The sequence below is a fragment of the Puntigrus tetrazona genome, chromosome 18 (assembly GCF_018831695.1).
Source record: "Puntigrus tetrazona isolate hp1 chromosome 18, ASM1883169v1, whole genome shotgun sequence".
In the NCBI taxonomy this organism is placed as follows: domain Eukaryota; kingdom Metazoa; phylum Chordata; class Actinopteri; order Cypriniformes; family Cyprinidae; genus Puntigrus; species Puntigrus tetrazona.
This window is the reverse complement of record NC_056716.1, coordinates 4,672,042-4,692,841: the sequence shown is the minus strand read 5'-3', so window position 1 is coordinate 4,692,841 and position 20,800 is coordinate 4,672,042. Positions and strand designations below refer to the sequence as shown.

The 20,800-nt window shown below is 37.6% G+C and overlaps 1 long non-coding RNA gene across 1 annotated transcript; it reads right to left on the bottom strand.

The window, feature by feature from the left end:
- Positions 1-897: 897 nt before the first annotated feature.
- On the bottom strand, positions 898-4,808 carry LOC122323045. The gene is made up of 2 exons (XR_006246939.1): positions 4,527-4,808; positions 898-1,742 (listed from the first exon to the last, which is right to left on the bottom strand). It is a non-coding gene; the product is annotated as an uncharacterized LOC122323045 (long non-coding RNA).
- Between the last annotated feature and the right edge of the window lie 15,992 nt (positions 4,809-20,800).

Sequence of the window (20,800 nt, the reverse complement as noted above, 5' to 3'; positions counted from 1 at the left end):
GTTAGCATCTAAATACGGAGTTAGCTTTGAAGTTCTTGTTCTCGTTTTCTATATCACAAGACAGCAGATCTAAAGTCAGCGTCTGGTTCCAATTTAGTTGCGTAAAGGGCTTGGTTTAATGTCTGTTGAATCAGTGGAGTGAAGTCCTGAAGGTGTTTGTAATAAAGTGTCATTACTGCTCTGTGTTTCTGTATTAACAGAACAGAACTCACTGTAGGAATGTCATTAATGAGGAGGTCTGGAAGTCGACAAGAAGAGGTATGAGAGACTTTGAAGCTGTTTTTTTTTTAAATACTTAGTCACAGTGTAACAGAGACGACGAGACAAGAGGCTTGCGGATCCAAATGCACACGTTTAAAAAACATGGTCGAAGTATGGGCAGGGTCAAAAATCAGTATACAGCTATCATAGAGGGCAAGTCACAAGAGTAAATCCAGGGCAAGCACGATCGGCAAATGTAATCCAGGGAGAGTTAAACACTAAACAAACTGTTATTTAAGGTGTGTGACTGGTTGAATGAGCGCGTGATGAGTGCAGTGTGTGTCATTAGTGCAAAAGATGATGGAAATTGAAGTCCGTAGTGAAATATAACAGTGGTGTGGTGCAGGAGTCAATACGGTGAGAGAGTTCCGGTGGTGAATGAACAGAAGTTCATGGACCAGATTTGTGACACATAGTATTATCACACCATTATGTTTTTAAAACTATCAAGGCCATCAAGTGTGATTTTTTTTTTCCTATCCACAATGTTTTTCACTTAATGATAAAAAATACTATTGAAATCAATGGCTACGAGCAATTGTTGGGTTACCAACTGGAAAATGTCTTCTTTCGTGTTAAAAAATTCATACAGGTTTGGAACAACTTGGGGGTGAGTACATTAACTTTTATTTTATGTTTGAGCAAACTATCCCTTTACATTTGGTTGCTGACGCATTTTAAAGCATAATCATTATTGGCTGTCAAAGTTATTTCAACTTAAATTAAATGTAAGTGTCTTAAAAATAATGTTATACAATATTCAACAATGTTCTGTACTGTTGGACAATTATGAATACTGATTTCTTTTTAATTCAGATTCCATGACTAACTTTTAGTTTTTCACATATACAGTATATTTGTAGCAATATTACTTATGTATGATGTTCAGTTGTTTGGCAAACCGATGATTAACAAATGTATATTTTTAGGGGGTGCATTCACAATACCATTTCCTTGTCTAATGAGCACTTATTTGCTAGACGCTAATGACAACTAGCTGGCTGATGGAGGATGAGGAAGGTTAGATGTTGTGCCGGTGATGATGGGACACATCCCCTCCCGTGTTTGGGTTCCAGCGAGTCCCCAGAGGCGTCTGATGTCCACGGCGCTCTCTTATCTTAATGACCATTAACCATCATTGCTTTATGTCAAAGGGAGAGAAGGCAATGGAGAAAAGAGAGTGAGAGAGAGCAGCAGGGAGAGCCTCGGTTGGAGAATTCCTGACAGCTGATAAGAGGAAGTAGGAGATCCAGTTTACTGCACAGATAGGGCAGGAATGTGCTGCCAGATGATGACTCTGCCCGTGACTGCACCGCTGCCCGTATCATGCCCTGCCAAGAGCCATCAACGCTGCTTCTCTCCCCTTCTCTTATTCTCAGGATGAGGGCTGTTATAATCCTGCATATCTCTTATGGAGCATCATAAACCCATTTAGTTTATGGCTACAGATTCAGAATATCAGGAATCTGACTCTGACAGGACTGGAAGACAAAGAGAGAAAACTAATTTATATTTCATTCAGCACTGATAAGTGTTCGTAGTACAGAGTAATAAAAAATACTATTTTATACATGATTTGGAAAATATATTGTTAATTAAAAAATAATAATTTAAAGAAAGCTCTCTTTTAAAGAAGTCCTCTTTTAGCATTTATTTCTTTAAGTTTTTAACCTTTTTTTACATTTATTAATATAAATTGATCATTAATTTTAACATATAAATAATCAACCAGGAGAATATTAATATCCTTTTCTGTATTAGTCAGAAATTTCGTGATTATTCTAACAATCTATTAGTAGTGGTAGTAGTATTATTAGTTATATAATAAATGTGAATTTTTTAACAAATCTGAATAGTTTTTGATTATATTGATTATTATTCAGTTTATCATTATTATTATCAATATTATTATCAATATGATCACATATTGTTTATATTTTAACAATAAAGTAATTCTAAGTAAATATATAATAATGAACTGTCTCGTCTTTGGACTTTGTGTTATTGTTTTTGTCGTGTGCCATGTGCCCCGTTTAACCCACTTTAGTTAATTGTCGTTATTGTCTTCAGCTGTGTCTAGTTAATTTAGTGATTTACCTGGTGTATTTAAGTCCTGTGGTTTGTCCGATCTTGTCTTTATGTGCGTGTGATTTTTGTCCTGTCTACCTGCCTGCCTGTATTTATATTGTTTATTTCATCTCTGAGTAGATTCAAACGTTTTAGTTCCCTTTATGCTCGTTGTGTGCTCTCCTGCTAACCACACGCGTGACATAAACCATTTCATAATAAAAATAATGACTTATTTCAATAAAATTAATGTAATTAATAATTAAATAATGATGATCACTTTTTCAATTTATGCAAGAATATTGTTATACTCATATGGTTAATAATAATAATTATTATTATTAGAAGCTATTACTGTACTGTATAAAAAACTATTGTTTAACATGGAAACAATTATCTTATCGGTATTAGCCAAAATTTTATATTATTATTATTATTATTTTTAAAATGCTGCTTATTTTTACATATGCTAAATTGCAAGTTGGTCTCTGATGCATATGTGTTTTGAAATTAGTCATTACTAGTCTCCATAACTGTTAGGATGCTGTCTTTGCTGCCCACATACAGTAGTTAGCTGTCTTTAAAGCAGCTTACTAGGGTTTGGAACGGAGCTTACACTATGTTAACACTGTGATTTGTGCTGAATATCCCTTATAGCCTCTAAGTACCAAATCAGAATTGACTGGACTGAGCGTCTCCTGCAAAACAAGCCCGTTATTTCAGATACATCAGCTCTCTGTGTGCATTATTCAGCTTTTAGCATTACAATGGCCGTGTCAGGCAGAGAAATACAATCCTTGTCAGACAGTGTGGAAGTGAGCCAGCCAAACACAAAGAGCATTTCAACAGTGTGGTCTGGGCCACAAGCCTTTTTAAATTAATTATAGATCAGTATGGACACTGTGACATGGTGAATGGGGAACGGGGCAGTGGTGCAGACAGCACTGCATGCTAAGATTGGGTTAGTGCTAGCAGAGCCAGTATAAGAGAGAAGAGATGGAACTCTTATAGGAATATAAATGGAAGAAATTGTGAAAGTCAGCATGGAGCCACTGATCTATAATCGTGTTTTTGATAGAGTTTGTTTAGGATAGTATGCACATACACACCAAACAGACTTTGGCACTAGATTTGCTCTTCTATGCCGTTCCCTGTCCTGTCTGCTCACCCCATTCCTTTTCCATCTGCTTTTTGTTTATGGAATTTCATAGATTTCATTGTACATGCCTCATTCATTTGAAAAGAGTGGGTTAAACAACAAGACCATTTTGGCAGGGACCTTAGCGGCCCCATTTCTCTGAGAACAAGTACAGGAGAACAGAGAGAATAATCAGCAAGACCTGGTTGTGTTTTAGATTATGCTGTCTTGTCTTTCTTTACTATCTGTCTTATGTTTTACTATATTTTCATCTGACCATCAAAGAACATCTATGATTGTAAGGCTGTTATCAGTCAAAAAATTTCACAGCACTTTATTGTATCCATATTTTAAAATACCTTTTTTCTTTCAAAATTGGATGGTTTTTCTGCACAGAATATCTCTTAAAATTGTGGATTTTATCATAAATATGTGAGAATTTAATCTTCGGGTTTTTCTTCAAATTGACAGTGAGGTTCAGATCCGAGATCTGTGGTTGTATTGTTGCGTATTAAGCAAGTGCGAAATATTTGGGAAATTAAATATATCAACATGATTTATACATTTCAGGATTTGTAAACTTTTTTTGTTGTGTCATTATGAATGCATTTTGTTTTGATTGATGGAAGTAATATTATTTTAATCCATTTTACTTTAGAAAATGTTCCCACAAAGTGGATTTGACAAAGCTCTTTGAAGCGAGCGCAAACTTTCTCTGGAACCTATTTGTTTTTTGCTCCATCTTCCAACAAAACAATCAAAACTGAAGAAAAATAAGGGAGTTGGTTACATTTGGCAGACCTTATTAACTTTGCGTAATTTAATGCCAGTTGTATGACATGAATGACATGATTAAAACCAGCACGTTTTCTCCCAGCATGCATTTGTTTACCCAAATCTGATAAGTTAGCCGGCCATCCTCGCGTCTGATCAGATTCAAAGGATGCAGATATTTAAAGTAAGAAAGCATTATAACAATCACGCATCTTCCTCTTCTGTATTCAATCCCGCGAATAGATCTGATTACGGCTTCCTTTGTAAAGCATATGAACAAACTTACTTCCACAGTTACTGCGTCCAAAACAATTCGATGGTCAGTTCAAAAGAGTGCGCCGAGGTCTCGCTGGCTTTCCTTGAGAAGGGAACGTGAGCTTTGTCACCGTGGCAGGATGGAAGGGAGGCTGTAGCCAAGGGTCACGTTACAAAGCCATCACCGCTGACCTCTCTCCTCCTCCAGCGAGAGGAAACAGGAGGACACATGGGCAGCAGGCTAGTCGTCAACCCCTGAACTGAACTTGACCCCAATTTTCACGTCCAGCTCTGTAACGTGGAGCCAGGCACGTTCACTCGTTCATACATGACGCTGCTTTGAGCACACGTATTTATTCTAGCCATTTCTAGCTAATTGCACAAGAGGAAACTTTGAGAGGCGGATTATTATGATGTATTATCATTAACCGTGCTGTGATGATGCAACAAAGACTGGCGACATGGCAAAGGACGTTATCTCCATGTCTATTTTTGTGTCTGAGCATCTCCGACTATCTGCGAACAATAGCGCTGGATGCGTTTGGTAGAGTTTTCCATGAATTATCTCCCCCATCGCCCTGATGATAGCGCAGAGACTGGCGTCTCAGCCGGCGATGGCTGTCAGGAGCAGTATCTCTCTCTTTCTATCTCTCTTTCTCTGTGCAGCGGAGCGTGGCATTATGGAGGCGGTCTGTCCGGGGGTTGGGGAACCCTTTGTCGTGAGAAAAAAGTACAGAGTCAGTCGCTAGCCTCTGTGAGTGTGTGTGTGTTTGTGTGTGAGAATGAAGACAAGATGGCACCGGCGGCAGGGCAGAGCAGACTGGAGCCAGAAGGGAGAGGCCAGCGGTATTATCACCAGCTCTGTGCGCTCTGGTGACGCGATGAGCCTTTATCTCCATCGTCATCGGCCTCTTTGTCTGCCGCTGAGTCATGGCCTGTCCCGCTCCTGGCCCGGAGAGGCAGGGTGAGCCGCCGTGAGCAGGGCTGATCTTATGATCTTGATGGGTGCAGCAGGAGGACATCTCGCCCGTGGCCCCATCATGCATGCCCGCTCCTTAAAAGGCAGCACAGAAACTCGAGGAAGGTCTTTGCACTACCCTTAAACTATCCTTGAAAGATATCCACGGTTGGCCAACCCTAGCCAAAGACGCTCGCAGAGACGAGTGACGTCTCACTTTGAGCTGTTCAGACATGCGACAAGTAACAAAAAGTGTCATATCATAGTTTGAAATGCAAATCAACACATTACTGCTGTGAATTACAGCGTATATATGGATTTGGCAGGCATCAAATGTTAATAAAGTTTTTTAATGTCTTTCAAAGAGGTCACTTATGCTCACCAATGCTGCATTTATGTGATCGAAAATATATAGTAAAATATGGTCACACTTTATATTAGGTGGTCTTATCTACTATTTAAGTACACCAAAAATAAGTGCAATGTACTTAAAAGTGCAAAACAAAAAAAAACTGCTGCTATTGAGGTGGGATATGATAAAGGTTAGGTACAGGTTTGGTGGTATGGATAGGTTTAAGGGTGAGTTAAGATGTAATGGATGGGTCAACAATTTATAAATGTAAAAATAAAAGTACAAATATGTATTGCAGATGTAATTACATATAGGTATTTTCAAAAGTAGAATGTTAAAACATGTATTTACACAATATGTGCATTGTATCAAAATATAAATTTAAATGTAAGTACAAAGTAGTTAAGGCCACCTAATGCAAAGTGGGATTTTTTTGTATGTATTAAAATGTTATTTATTCCTGTGATGTACAGCTGAATTTTCAGTAGATGGAAATTACGCCAGTCGTAAGTGTCATGTGATCCTTTAGACATCATTGCTAATACGCTGATTTGATCCTCGAGAAATATTTCCTCTTATTATTATGAATGGTAGTGTTGCTTAATTTTTTGTGTAAACTCTGATTTCTTGTAATAAAACATTCCTAAGAACAGCATTTAAAATATAAATATTTTGAACAAGTAATCTTTGCTGAAAAAAAAAAGAAAAATGCATTTTTAGATTTTCATAATTTTTTTCATAAGAGATTTTCTTATTCTTTATAAAAAAAATAATTCTTTATGAAAGTGTCCTCATTAATCACCTTCACATTGTCATACCTTTGTCATATCCAAGTCATTACGCAAATATGTGTCCTCATAAACCACATAAACGCATGAGTTTCAATCCAAAATCTGGATTTAATCTGATTTTAAAGACATTTGTTCTCAAGTAAGATTCACATTGCAAATGTTTTTTTTGTTTTGTTTTTTAACATCAGTGTAACATCTCTGTCTGAACATAGTGATGAATAACTTGCAAAGTGACAATGGGGTCCAAAAATCAGATTCAAAAACAAGTGAGATTAATGTGCGTTGTGAACAAAGCCTACTTTTCATTGTTTCCCATTTTGATCCACACCTTTTCCTCCAAACAAACTGTTCTGTTTGTTGCTCTTCTTAAAGAACAGTTGTTCCTCAGTGTACCGTCCCGCCCGTGTCTTCCTATATTGTGCTGGCAGAAGCAAACTGAAGGTGCAAAGGGTGTCAGTACATGGTTAACTTCTTTAATCATTTGTTTGCTTTTAATTGTACTTTAATCTATTTGACCTTGCGCGCTCGGCTTGACTGCTTCTCCATAAACCCTAATAAACTGTGTTGAGCAATCATATCAGTCTTGTGTCAAGGTCTCCAGTTTTTATTGTTATAGGTAAGCTGTGTGTATTTAGGTATAAGTGAGACTGGAGAGTAAAACCAAAATGGTCTTTCTTCAGATCAGGCAGAAATGTGTGGTGAACACCCCATAACTACGTATGCAAACAAAAAAAAAAATCAGGTGGTGAGTGTGTTGGGGCTTTACTGTGGATTAACCAGTCTGGACTGGTACAGTCATTAAACCACTCCTGAAATCCTTGTCATTTTAAGGCGAAAGAGGAAAAAAGTTTGCTATGTTTGGAATCTGCTTGAAATATTTAGCTTTTAGCTGTCAGGTTTGTGGTTGCGAATTTCCTAAATGAAATATTTGCTTGTGTTGCCTGACAACAGTTTTCAACTGCCTTTTTTTCGGGCTGGTTTAACCGGGCAATGATTTGGATCCTGTAATGTTTCGGTGGTGGTTGTTTGGAATGACTTTTCCTTTCTTGGACGGACCACCTCGGAGAGGAACTTGTTAAAAGATATTGAATTAAAACAGATTCTTTAGAATAAACAAACTGTGGCCTCTTTGTATTGAATGTACCATGGTTAGCTTCTCCATTCAGAATCCATTCTGTGTTTGACGAGTTGATCCGGTGCCATGACGGGAAGGAATGCTGTGGACCACACCATGTGGAGTAGAGGACTGTGTGAAGAGATTTAATGAATGAAATGAAAGATCTCAAACCCATGGCCAATGACGATTAGCAGAGGGTCTTCTTTGCTGTGGCTTGTCGTAGAATATTTTGCAGATTATTAGATAAGTCATTTTCATTTCCCCATATCAATTCACAGAACACACTACGTGTACTATACATAGATAGAGATACTACGATATATACATGTTTTTCTCTCTAATGTTTATGTATTTTCTCTTTTCTTCTAAGGCTTCTCTGCCTCCTCCCCCATTCCCAACCCCCTGCCAGACGACGTGACACCTGAGAGCTATGATGCTGTTATTCCACCTCACCCTCCCAAACGCAGAGGACCGTATTTCAGGAGAGCCCCCTGTTTCCTCCACCCCCTACCCAGGCTCTGTTCAGTGTCTGTCTGTCTGTTCCAGGTCAGCAAAAATAAGCAAGAGCACAAAAGAAACCGCCGCCAGTCCTCAGGCGCTGACTGTGAGGTAGAACGTCAGAGAGGGAGAGACTGAAAGAGAAAGAAAGACTTGGAGCCAAGTATGAGCAAATGAGCTGATTGGGGTGCGAGCTGTATTCTACATCGCCTGGTGTGTTTATTAAGTATTTACTTTTAAGTATACTATGATGTGCTGCTTGAAAGTTTGACAACCCTTTAGAAGTTTCTATATTTCTGCAGGAATATGATCCGAAACAGAATAGCACAAATCCTGAATGTAGACAAAGAGAACCCGATCAAACGAATATAACAAAAATGTGTTTATTTTATTTATTTATCTGTTCAGAGTGGGATGAGGTGTCATCAATCAGGGCCCGTATTCATGAAAAATCGTAGTGTTGAAAATTGCTTCGAGTGACAAAATTCTAAGAAAATTCATAGAAATGTGGGTATTTCCTCTTAAAATGTAAAAAAAAGTAATTCTTAATCTTTTAAAAGAGAAACTGTTAGTTGAAACTGTAGTAGGAACCAAGACATTTAACACACTTAAGAGTTTCTTTAGCAGAAAATGGACAAAACACGACGAGGTAGAAGAAATGTGTTGCGCACAGTGCATGACATTGAATTAATAAGATGCTACACACATTGTGCAGGGATTATGTCTGAGACCGATCTTACTAGAGACACGACATAGTGCCATAGTGCCGAATCTGGAAGTAAACACTACATTAACTAAATTAACATATTTATCAAGTGGAAAAATGCAACTATGCAACAGCGATGATTTGGGTATGTCACAACCTTCTATAAGAAAAGTGACCAACAATTACAGCACTTTCAGAACCTTATTGTGTCGTTGTTCATTTTCTATAAAATACGCCAAGTATGACAGCATGGAAAATAAAAAGTAAAGGATATATAAATATGTAGTGTGTGTGTGTGTGTGTGTGTGTGTGAATGAGGTAAGCACTCTTATTTCCTCCTCAGACAACCAACCAATTACAGTCTTCAAAAGACTGTGTTTTAATATCTAGCAAAGGGGTCAGCCCAACATCCTCATTAAGATAAAAGTTTTTGCCTTTTCCTCACTCAGAGCTTCTCTCAGATTGGTCCTGAATCACTTTTAAGCTAAAAGGGCCATGAGGTGGGATCCAAACTCAGGATCCTGCAAGCACAGTTGCTCTGTATGTCTGCAATCCAACCATGAGTCTTTTGCCGCTTAAAGTGCCTTCTCTGTTTTATTTAAAGAACAGGAATCTGATCATGTTTGTGAGAGTGTATTATGGCTCAGGCAAAGGAGATCACTAAGGACCTCAGAAAAAGAGTTTCTGGTGCTCATCAGGCTGGAAAAGGTTGTAAAACCATCTTTTGGACTCCATAAATCCACAGTTATGCAGATCGTGTACAAATGGAGGAAATTGTTACCCTTTGAAGAGTCACTGCTCTTCAAAAAGAGCATTGCTGTCCATCTGCAGTTCGCTAAAGATCATGTGGACAAACCAGAGTAATACTGGAGAAATATTTTGTGGACAGATGAAACCAAAATAGAACTTTTTGGTTTAAATGAGAAGCGTTATTTTTGGAGAAAGAAAAACACTGCATTCCAACATAAGAACCTTAACCCATCTGTAAAACATGGCGGTGGTGGTAGCACGATTGTTTGGGCCTGTTTTGCTGCATCTGGGCCAATGATAGAACTAGTGAATTCTGAAATATATCAGCAAATTATAAAAATGTCAGGACATCTGTCCGAGAACTGAATCTCCAGAGAAGTTGGGTCTTGTAGCAAGTAATTTTTTTACCAAAGAATAACAACTGAAATCAGCAGTTACAAAAAACTTTTTGCAGTTATTGCGTCACAACAGATACTGTAAACAAAGATTCACATTCTTTTGCCAGACACAGATATGCAACACTGGATTCTTTCAAATAAATAACATCTCATTTGTTTGATCGGGTTCTCTTTGTCTGCTTTCAGGCGCTGTGTGGGTTACATTTATGCATAAATATAGAACATTTTCAAACACTGTATGCTCTCTCACACAGTTTGTCTTTAAACGTAAAAAGTGTCTTATTTTAGAATTTTATTTTAGAGTAATTTAATATCTTTTGTGGTTATGTGCATGTTGTGGGCATATATATTTATGCGTACATCACATTCGTATCTTTTGTTCTTTACTCTGCCTGAGCATGGCAAGTGTGTGAATGAATCTGCGTGACTGACGTTGTGTTTCAAGCTTTGAGGCCGCTTAGACACAAACACACAACAAAAGGTTGTGTAGTTAGGAGACAGGGATATTTGAAGCAGATGTGGGTTTAGTCCAAAGCCGAGCCAAAGCGTTCTTGCTGTGTTATTGATTGCCAATCTTCTGGCATGTTTGGCGTATCAACAGCTCTTTGCAGGCGTGATGATCAGTTGTGATAGTAGGAGGTATCTAGGGCTGAGAGAGAATTTAAGGCATTGGGAACATGGCATATTTTGCACTGTAGAGATCAAATAAAAACAAACAAGGGTGATCTGGCATTTAAAGTAATAGTGTGCCCAAAAAAGTGCATTCAAACTTTGTTTCTCACAAATTGTAAGATATAAACTCTTGTTGTGATGATGTTTAAACTTGCACTTTTGATAAAAAAAAGAGACTAAGTTGTGGGACAAAAAGTCAGAATAGTTAGGAAAAAAAGGCAGAATTGTGATATTAAATGTCAGTTAATTTTTTTAATGTTTTATTTCTGTGGCAGGAATAGGCTTCCATACAAACCCTTGTAACTTTTTTTTCTGAGAAACACAAAAGATATTTTATGTGGGTCTTAAATCTAAGTCACATTTGCACTTGGGCATTAAATTTGTAGAACTGAGTTTAAAGGAATAGTTCACCCAAAAATTACAATTCTGTCATCATTCGGAAAATATTGGCAGAACAAAGAATTTAGAGATTTGGAACTACTCGATTAAAGTCAGAAATTTGAAATGTTGTTTTAATTAATTATATTTGAATATTAAAATCATGATGTATTAATTTAATTATAATTTTTTTAGCCCTTTAAATTATGTCATAATAAATAACTAATATTTTTAACACTTTGGTTATTAAAAACCTTTAACTATTTACCACCTATGAATACAGCTAGTCATTGAGGTCACGTCTCTTCCTGCGTCTGACCGGCCGGCCACGTCTGTATCTCTTCCCCTGCTCCCCATGTTGATGCGGCCCACTGATACATTTCACTCTCACCAGGCAATTAGGCAGCTCTGCCCTTTGCTGTGAAAAGAGCGAGGGAGAGAAGAAAAGAGGAGAGATTAGGGCTGGGAGGAGAAGCGGTCAGGGGAGGGCAGGGTGCAGTCAGAGTGTCTACTTCCCCAGGCCCTGGTCCATTCTCTTGGCTGCCACGGCCCCGACGCCGCCACTGCCTTTCTTATCAGCCTGCTCAGCTCAGCACAGAGCAGCTCAGCGCAGCGGCGGCTCAAACAAGAAGCTGTTTATCTGAGCTCAGCCTTGTATCTACACTCTGGCTCCAGTCAAATCTGCCTGGCCAGACCAGCTCCCAAAAAACACAGTCTGCAGGGGAAAAAAGAGACAGAAAGAGGTTACAGAAGGATAAATCAATAGAGAAGCACCCTCTGTCTCCCACAGTCACTCTACACGCGGTTCTTGTCTTTATTATATTCTGTCCTGTCACACGACATGCATTTCATCATCGTTTCCTTTGAGATGTTGGGGACTTTGAGGTTTTTCCACAAAGCTAGCTTGTTTGGATGTAAATAAATTAAGCACGCATGTATGTTGCTCTTTAGCTTTGATCTTTTGTGTACTGGATTATTTGCAGTAAGTTTTTATTGTTAACTAAAACAAATCTAAAAACTTTTACTAAGTTACGCTGGTTGTCCTAAGCGCTGGCTTTTTCAGAGTAATGCAAATCCCAACACATCTCAAGGCCAAATACAGTTCATGCACAACAAAACTACGTGTAACCAAACTAAAATAAGGAATTTTATGAGTAAGTTGGATTGATATGTATTGTAAGAACAGAGAACAGAAAATCGAAAACCTACTGACAGTCGAAATGCACATTTTATGAGCATTAGGACTTTTTTATTAAAAACATGTCAGAAAATGTTGGTAAAAATGTAAAGAAGCGGTCAACTGTCTCACTTTATGCCACCATTCTGTGGTATTGTTTGTTAACAGCAAAATCTATGCAAATTAGTTTTTAAAAAAAGATTAAAATAGTCACAAAAAGATCAAAGCGAAAGAGCAACGTGCATGTAGTGTGCATAGATTCTGGAAAAGCTCTCCATTATGTGGAGAAGAAATGAACATAAATGCATAAGAAGTTTTTAAAAGTATAATAAAAAATGCTGATGTTTACTATCATTATCTGTCTGTCTTTATGATTGTAGGTATTATTCAAAGTTATCTTGAGAGGAGGACTTCTGTTACATGTACAGGACAATGAGTCATACCTGTAATCTTAAACTGACTGTGTGAATGTTGTCATTTTAATAATGCACCCCAATAAGCTCTGAGATCTTTCTATGGGCCTCAGATGCCTTCAGCTTTGCATAACGGAGACGTGGGGTAAAAAAGTGCCTCTTGATTCCTCTGCTCTCTGGCATTCTGAAAGACATGCCAGAAGACAGATACGCTTCAGCTATCTGCTGTTTCCACATTCATTTAATAAACAAACAGATATAGAGGAAGACAGAGACTGACAAGTTAGTTGATTGGTTGATACAGAGAAAAGAAAGTCTTACAAACCAGGAGGCCTGGACTCATAAATGAAAGCACACTTTAGGCTTCTTTTTCGTTATGATTGACAGCTGCTTCAGGTCTCGGTCACACGTGTTTTCAACTACTTCTGGATATAGTTTGAGTGATCCAATCACAAAACATTTTGGACCTCATTTACACCTTTATTTAGCCCTGTCTGCTTGTGATCGGATCACAGATGCTTGACTTTGGGGACTTCAGGGCCAAAAAGTTGCATGACTTAAAAATGTGCACTTTTAGGATATTTACAATTTATTGCTGTTATTTGTCCCTTTTGGCATAGTGTTTGACCTACAACATTTAGTAACATTTTGGCAAATAATGTTTAATTAACCTAAGAAAATTTTACACTGGATTAAATGGATACAATTTTACAATGGATAAACATTTTCACCCAGAAATTGCTAGTAAATTTTACAAGTGACTAGAAAGAAACACTGAATCAAGTGAAAGTTCGAAAGTAGAAACACTGAAGCGGAACATACTCCTGTAATCTTTATTTCCAACAGCCACGCATTTTTAGCTGCTGACTTTGCTGAATGCGGGATTGCAAATCCACAATGCTGTAAAATTTTGTGACTTTAGCAACGCTTTCAAAGAACCTATTGAACCCAGTGTAGTTCATGAAGAGGATTATATGTGGCTACAAACTCATTGTGAGCGCATGTTGGACTTTGGATGTACGTCAAGATTTAAAAAGAAATGTATGGAGCTTAACTGACTCTCAGCAGGAGCCTCGTTTCTGTAATGTTTATTTTATATGCCTCAGTAACCAATATCTCATATTCATATTCTGCACGCCAACATATTTTTTTGCCTCATACGTCAGTTTCAACATTTCGATTTCATCAGATTTTTCAACAGCCTTTCATTCACAGAATCAGGTATACATAATCTATAGCTAACATCTCCAAGGCGCCACTTAAGAGACCTTAGCAATCATACTGAAAGAGCAGTGATCTTATGTTTACTTAGTCAAGTTCAAGAGCTGGCTGCAGTCATTAAACAGTGGGCAGGATAGAGATGTACTGATTGTCTCCCTGCTGATAATCATGGGACGGAAATGACTCAGTTTGTGTTTACCAAGAGCCATAACACGTCTGAGAGCCTGCATGCATAATGGCTGATTATTCAAATGACGACAGAAACATGTCAAGTACAGGCTTTGGTCTTACCACGACCATAATACAGATATTAGTATATCTTCATCAAAGCTAATTTCGAGGTAAGGCTGTCAATCTGCTGATATCTGCACTGCCTCCCTGTTTTGAATTTGCTAAAGTTCAAGCTTGTCTTTAATCCTTGACCTTCATATTTCCCAGAAGTCTCGGTCCTCAGAGGGAGCTTAATTATTTTCTTCTGGATGTTGCATAAATGGCCCAGTGGGTAGATCTGACTTCTACCCACTGGATCCAGGCGTATTTTTACCGCTGGTTTGGGAAATGCAAATCCACAATCACACAGAAGAGCATGGTTTTAATTACCATCCTTAGATTGCAGTCTTTCAGGGCCAGTCTCTCTCTTTCTCTCTGTCCTGTCTCATCAGGGTAAGGATAGTGGTTCTGTGCTTCTGACCCAATTTGTGTGCTCTCAGCTTGTCTTCAGCTGTAATTGTAAGTCCCTCCATGCACAGTGGTATCTGTTCTGAGATACTTGAGAAACATTCCCTACTTTTACCAGTGGTTTTGGGAAAAAAACAAACAAACAAACACACAAAAAACGCTTTATTATTTAGCAGATTATTTATCAATAGTTTATAATGTGCACAAAAACTGTGTTTGGGGCCAATAATATTTTTTGCAAAGTTGAATTTATTTGATGGAATAAAAAAGTTATTGCTATATCTTTGATTATTTTTTTTTATACATTTTAAAATGTATTTTATTCCCGTGCTTGCTGAAATCATTCCAATATCCTAATTTGGTACTCAAGTAACATTTCTGATTATTATAAATGTTGAAAACAGTTGTGCTATTTGATATTTCGGTAGAATATAATGTGATACATGTGTTTCTTCTTGATTTTTTGATAAATAAATACATTGGCTCTTATTGCATGATCAAGTACAGTTCTGAGAATTGTCTTCTAGGTGTAAAGCATGCCACATTTGGTCGCTGTTGTCAGGGTGATTGTTCGTTTGTGGCTCTGTGTCTGAGTGTGCGCTCAATTAGGCCTCCAGCTTGGCTTCCTCTGTGGCAGCGCAATGAAAGCTTTTATGAGTTCACATTCAGAAATGACAGAGAGTGGCTGGAAAAACAGAGCCCCGCAGGCCACTTTTATTAACCCGTCTCGGAATCTCAAACATACTCCGTTCTGTTCCCTAAGCTTTTTATCACTGCGCCTACTAATATCTGTACATATTTCATATTTCAGTAAGTTCAGAACACTGGTCTTCACCTAGTTTTCACTTAACCTGTCAGTATGTGGAAAAAGACATTCCATCTTTCAATGCATTTAAAGGGATAGTTCACCCAACAGTGAAAATTCTGTCATCAATTACTCTGCTTCATTTAATGAAATCTGAACAATTTCCACTCTCCACTGAAGGCTCAGGTAACCAAAACCTAGAAGATCCAAAACAGCATTGTAAAACGAATGCATATGAATCAAGCAATTTAGTATTGTGAAGAGATATGAATCGCTTTTTATAATGAACAGATTTCATTTAGGCTTTTATCTACATCAAAATATCATCACTCATGCATAAGGCACATCATATATTGTAAACAGGTTTGTTCTAGCATGTAACCATTATTGTTTAGATGAAAATGAAAGCAAATTAAGTCTATTCTTCAAACAAAGTGATTGTATGCCATCACAAGATTTAAATTAAACTGCTCAAATCATATGGATTCTTTTTAAAATGCCATTATGAGCCTTTTTTGTGCTTCTAAGGGATAGAAACCTTATGTTTTGCTATAAAAGAATCTCAGTGTGTATTTTGAAGATGAACTAAAGTCTGAAACAATGTCAGGGTGAATAAAAGATGACAGAATTTTCGTGTTTGGGTGAACTAACTTAGTGTCACAAAAAGAGAAAGAATAATGCGTGAATGCTGGTTTTGTCAGTTAAGTAGCGTCAGGACTGGATTAACCCTTAAAGGGATACTTTAAAGCCTGTTACATGTGTTCCCGGGTCAACAACATTTTAATACACAAATTTTGAAAAAAATACATTAATGACACTGATGTACAAGCACCATAAATTGATTGTAACCCTAAATTTCACAAAAACGCTAAAATCTGATCACAATGTTGTTCCAGGTTCTGTGATAGTTCACCCAAAAATGTCAATTTTGTTATTATTTACTGACCCTCATGTTGCTACTGTATGACTTATTACGTACATTTAAATCACGACATCCATCCTAGCTGTTGATGTTGTTCACGAGAGATGTAGCAGTGCTTTTCATAACTTATTGATGCAGTTCACAAAACTGATTTGACCGAGAAAGCATTTATACGGCTTTTGAAAACTTGGAATATACTGACCACTTTTTATGATTCTTTTATGGTGTTTTGCCTTTTTTGAAGCTTAAAATCTTTCCATACTCCCTGTGTTCCAGGGCTTGAACTGTTGGTATTGTGCCTTGAATCCACCGAACGGTGGGATAGAAGGGTAATGTGTGTGTGTTTGTGTGTGATAGTATGTGGTCTGGGGCCTGGAGCTCAGTCTAGGTGGGTGGACAGTGCTACTGCGAGGCGCCTGTAGAGCTGGGAGCTGCCAGGCTGCTGAGCTCTGTGTTTGTGTATGGAGCGCGGCTCTCTTATCTCTGAGCTGTACTGACGCCACTCTCTTCCTGTTTAAAATCCGTACTGCTGATTTTTCTCTTCATTCCCTCTTCTGCTAAACTTTGCCTCACTCTCTCTCTGGCTCCTCTGGCCTTCTTCTTTTTTTTTTTTTTTTTTTTTTAAATCATTCGGCTCCCCAGTTCTGGCTTTGTTGTTAAGTGGGTTTTTTAACGTTCATATTCATTTCACTATGGATTACCGGTTGGCATGACTTGTGCAAGAGACTGTAGTGGTGTCTCCATGCACGGACGCTCACAAATGTTGAGGAGTTATTTGCATAATGGACAGCAATGAGATCCCAAGAGCCTCCCGTTGCAGACAGGACATGCTAATATGGCAGCAAGACAGGAAATATCCACATGTAGACATACAGCAAATGCATTAACACTATTATGCACATGTATGATTGTATTGTTTATGCTTACAGGGCTTCCGAATCATGTAAAAATAATTGGTCCACATGGATTTCAAAATAAATAATAAAGCAAAATATCAAATGACTTGCATCTTATATGTAAACTTACTTAAAGAAAAAAAAAATCAGAAATATGAGGGTGCAAAAATAAATTGCCTTTAAAGTTGTCCAAATGATGTTCTTAGCAATGCATAAAAAATAAGTTTTTATATATTTATAGTAGGAAATGTACAAAATATCTTTATGGAACAATATGCTTTTTTGCCAAAATTAGCTATTGCTACAAATATACCCATGTGACATAAGACATAAGTCCACGGTCACATAGAATTAATATAATAATTTTATCATACCGGATTGACTAAAAAAAATGATTTATTTTTTATTTAGTATAATTTGGAGACTGTCTCTATTTCATAATTATGCTTTATTCATTATTTGGTGCGATTTGGCCCATATTTTGTATATAACAGTTTTTGTTTTCAAATGAATGTGCAAATAAAATTTGACAATATTCTATGTATTATCTATTAGGTTCTGTGTAATCCTCATTTGCATAGATATTTGCATCGCGGGGCCACATGCTGGCCTTGCAAATTAATTTGCATTGATACAGACAGGTTTATTTATTCATCTGTTTATTTTTTGTTAGCATGAAATAAAAATCTCATTTATAAATATATGTTTTAGATCCCATTATGATTGCTTTCTACATTTTTTTTTATTTAATAATACTTATCTATTATCTCCTAAAGTATATTATGCCAATAACAACTTTATGGCCTGAACACATTTCAAAATACTTCAGATGAGTATAATAATATTTACTCTGCAATCTGACGGTTGCCAAAACTTACAGTAAAGTTATATAATTTCAAAACACTTGGCTTTGGAAGGAGTTCATATTCGTCTGTTTTTCTTTTTTTTTCTGTTTTTCAAATCAGTACCATCTAAATTATATAAACTCTGCTCCAGGCTGTCTCACCGACTAGCCTTTCCAGTTGGTATTTAGTGGACGTCACCATTTGTCTTCCTCTCCTCCGTCTGCCTCGACTAGTCGCCTGGATGGCCGCTTCTGATGGCGCCATGCACTCGCACCCCTCTGCCGTATTCAGGAACGACGTGGGGGCAGCCTGCTATCGACGAGGGTTTCTTTCCCTTTCCTCTGTTTTCCACTGCATTTCCTTCCTCGTTTTCCTCGATATTCTCTGCCTGGCAATGTGAAGCCAGACACAGGCTTATTGAGAAAATGAACAGATAAATGAGGGGAAAATCCTCGCTGGCTCTGGCATTCGTGCAGCATGATGTCTCAATCTTGGTCGGTCACAGCCCTTATTAACTAAGAAGAGATTCCTCAATGTGGCTGACATATAGATATGGCGTAAAAACATTTCATTCATGATGTGGAACAGCACTGGATTCTCAGGAGTATTATTACTGTCAGAGGAACTCTAGCATTATGTATCGCTTCTGTTGAGACCGAACGATCAGATTTCTTCTCTTGAAAATGTATGATTACATGCTGATGTTTAATGCTCAGATCTCACAGGGTAGGTTGAGTGAATCCATCCTACTGGTTTTGTTAAGAGGAAGCCATAAAGCACATTAAGAAGAGGATTCATTACTGTTCTTTTGAGAGGTAAAACCTCAGAGTCTGCGCTGTGTGCTTCACCAGATATTTTGAATCATCTCAGTGGATTTTTTTTAAAATCAGTCTCTCAAAGATTTGTTCAATGATTGATTTAGTGGCCTCTCTTTTCTGGAATGCTTTTTTTAGTTCTTTAGACTCAAAACAGCTAGTTTAGTAGGCTCAGTAGTTCATTCAAGCAGTTCGTTCTATAGTCTTTGAAGGCATTGAGAGATTTTAGTATTTTTTAATTCAACGTTTTCAGCAATCCAAATGAATATAATCAGTTTTATATGTAGCCAAACTTTGCAATCGGATACACATATTGATTAACATGTACATCCATTTTAAACAAAAAAAGTCACTGTGAGCATAATTACAGTTTTTAGTTTACATGCTTACATTTTCCCATTAAACTGACTGTTTAAGAGCTCGATTTATTCGAAGTGTTACACACAAAGCCTTTTCAGTTGGGTTGCACATGCACCTGATTATAAACTAATTATAAGGTTGCATGCAAATTTAGTATATTAAAATGAATAATAAAACACCACTAGATCATAGTCGTGCAACACAGTTTAAGAGGCTAGTCAGTAGCATGCATTTGAGACTATGCAATTCTATATGAGTTTCCTGGAGAGTACACAGACTCAGTTCTACATAAAACACTACATGTGTCATGTTGAATTTCACATGAAGCTCTGAGCTGGGGCTCCATGGCAAGGCTAACTTTGCCACAATATTCTCCCATCTTGGTAGAAAGCACCAGCCCTGAACTGGAAGCCATATTTTTGTAGCAAACTCTCACCAAGAATCTATGGATCAAATGAATTCAAGGATGTTTTTATATCAACAGTGAAAAAGCCCAGTTTACTTGACTTTAAAGGAAGCAACAATAAATCAGCCCCTCCTCCTCCTGTCCAGACACATTTCCTTGTGTTTGTGTATTTATGACTGAATAAGAGTTGGGATCAAGCAAATTTATTATGGCAAATATTTTCCATACAATTGTCAAAAAGTTATATGACTGGGAGGGTCTTTGGGTGCATTGTATATTGATTTTGTTTTTGTTTTTTTTAAGCTGAAGTTGTAAATAAATGTTATTGGAGCATGCTTTACAAGAAAATAATACTTCACATATAATTTAATGTTATTAAATCCCACATCCTCTTAAAATACATTTTGACTGCAATAAAGCATACCTTAAGTTACTAAAGAAAAAAAATAATCTTAAAAAACTGTGATAGTACCTCAGTGATATTAAAATGCCATGAAATGATTAGCAATATCAGTCATTATAACACACAGACCCTGAATAAAGCCATTCATTCGTAGCTGAAGACTTCAGAGAAGCCGCCCCTAATTATATCATTATGTTGTCTGTCTTAGATGGCCCTTCTGAGTACATAAACTCCACAAGGATATCCTCCACTGCCACTGACTGTGAGTTACCCATGAGGCTGTGGGGCTACTTTGGGCCGCCCATTGTGATCAGGCCTGTGTGCTGAGGTCATGAGGGGAGCCAGACTGGCAGGCACTCTGCGGCTTCCTCTGAGATACCAGATCAAGTAAATCAGAATTAGAACTCGTTAGCCCTTCAGGAGCCCTGACGACTGTGACTCCTCACCAAGCACCCGGCGGTACCAGAGAGGCGGCCCGCTGTGGGAAAAAAGGTGCTGTTTGAAATCTTTGAAGAAGCCGTGTCAACAAGCATTTCTTGTGTATTTGTTCTCTCGTCGTGCATTCTTTTGGTGTGGTGAACTTGAGGCTGAGTCAGACTGAAAGTGTTTGTGTTGGTATTAAAGTACAAAGACTCACAGTCAAGGCCTATTAAAGGCATAGCGCAGCCAAAAATAAAAGTTCTGTCATCATTTACTCACCCTCATGCTGTTTCAAATCTGTACGACTTTTTCAAAACACCAAAT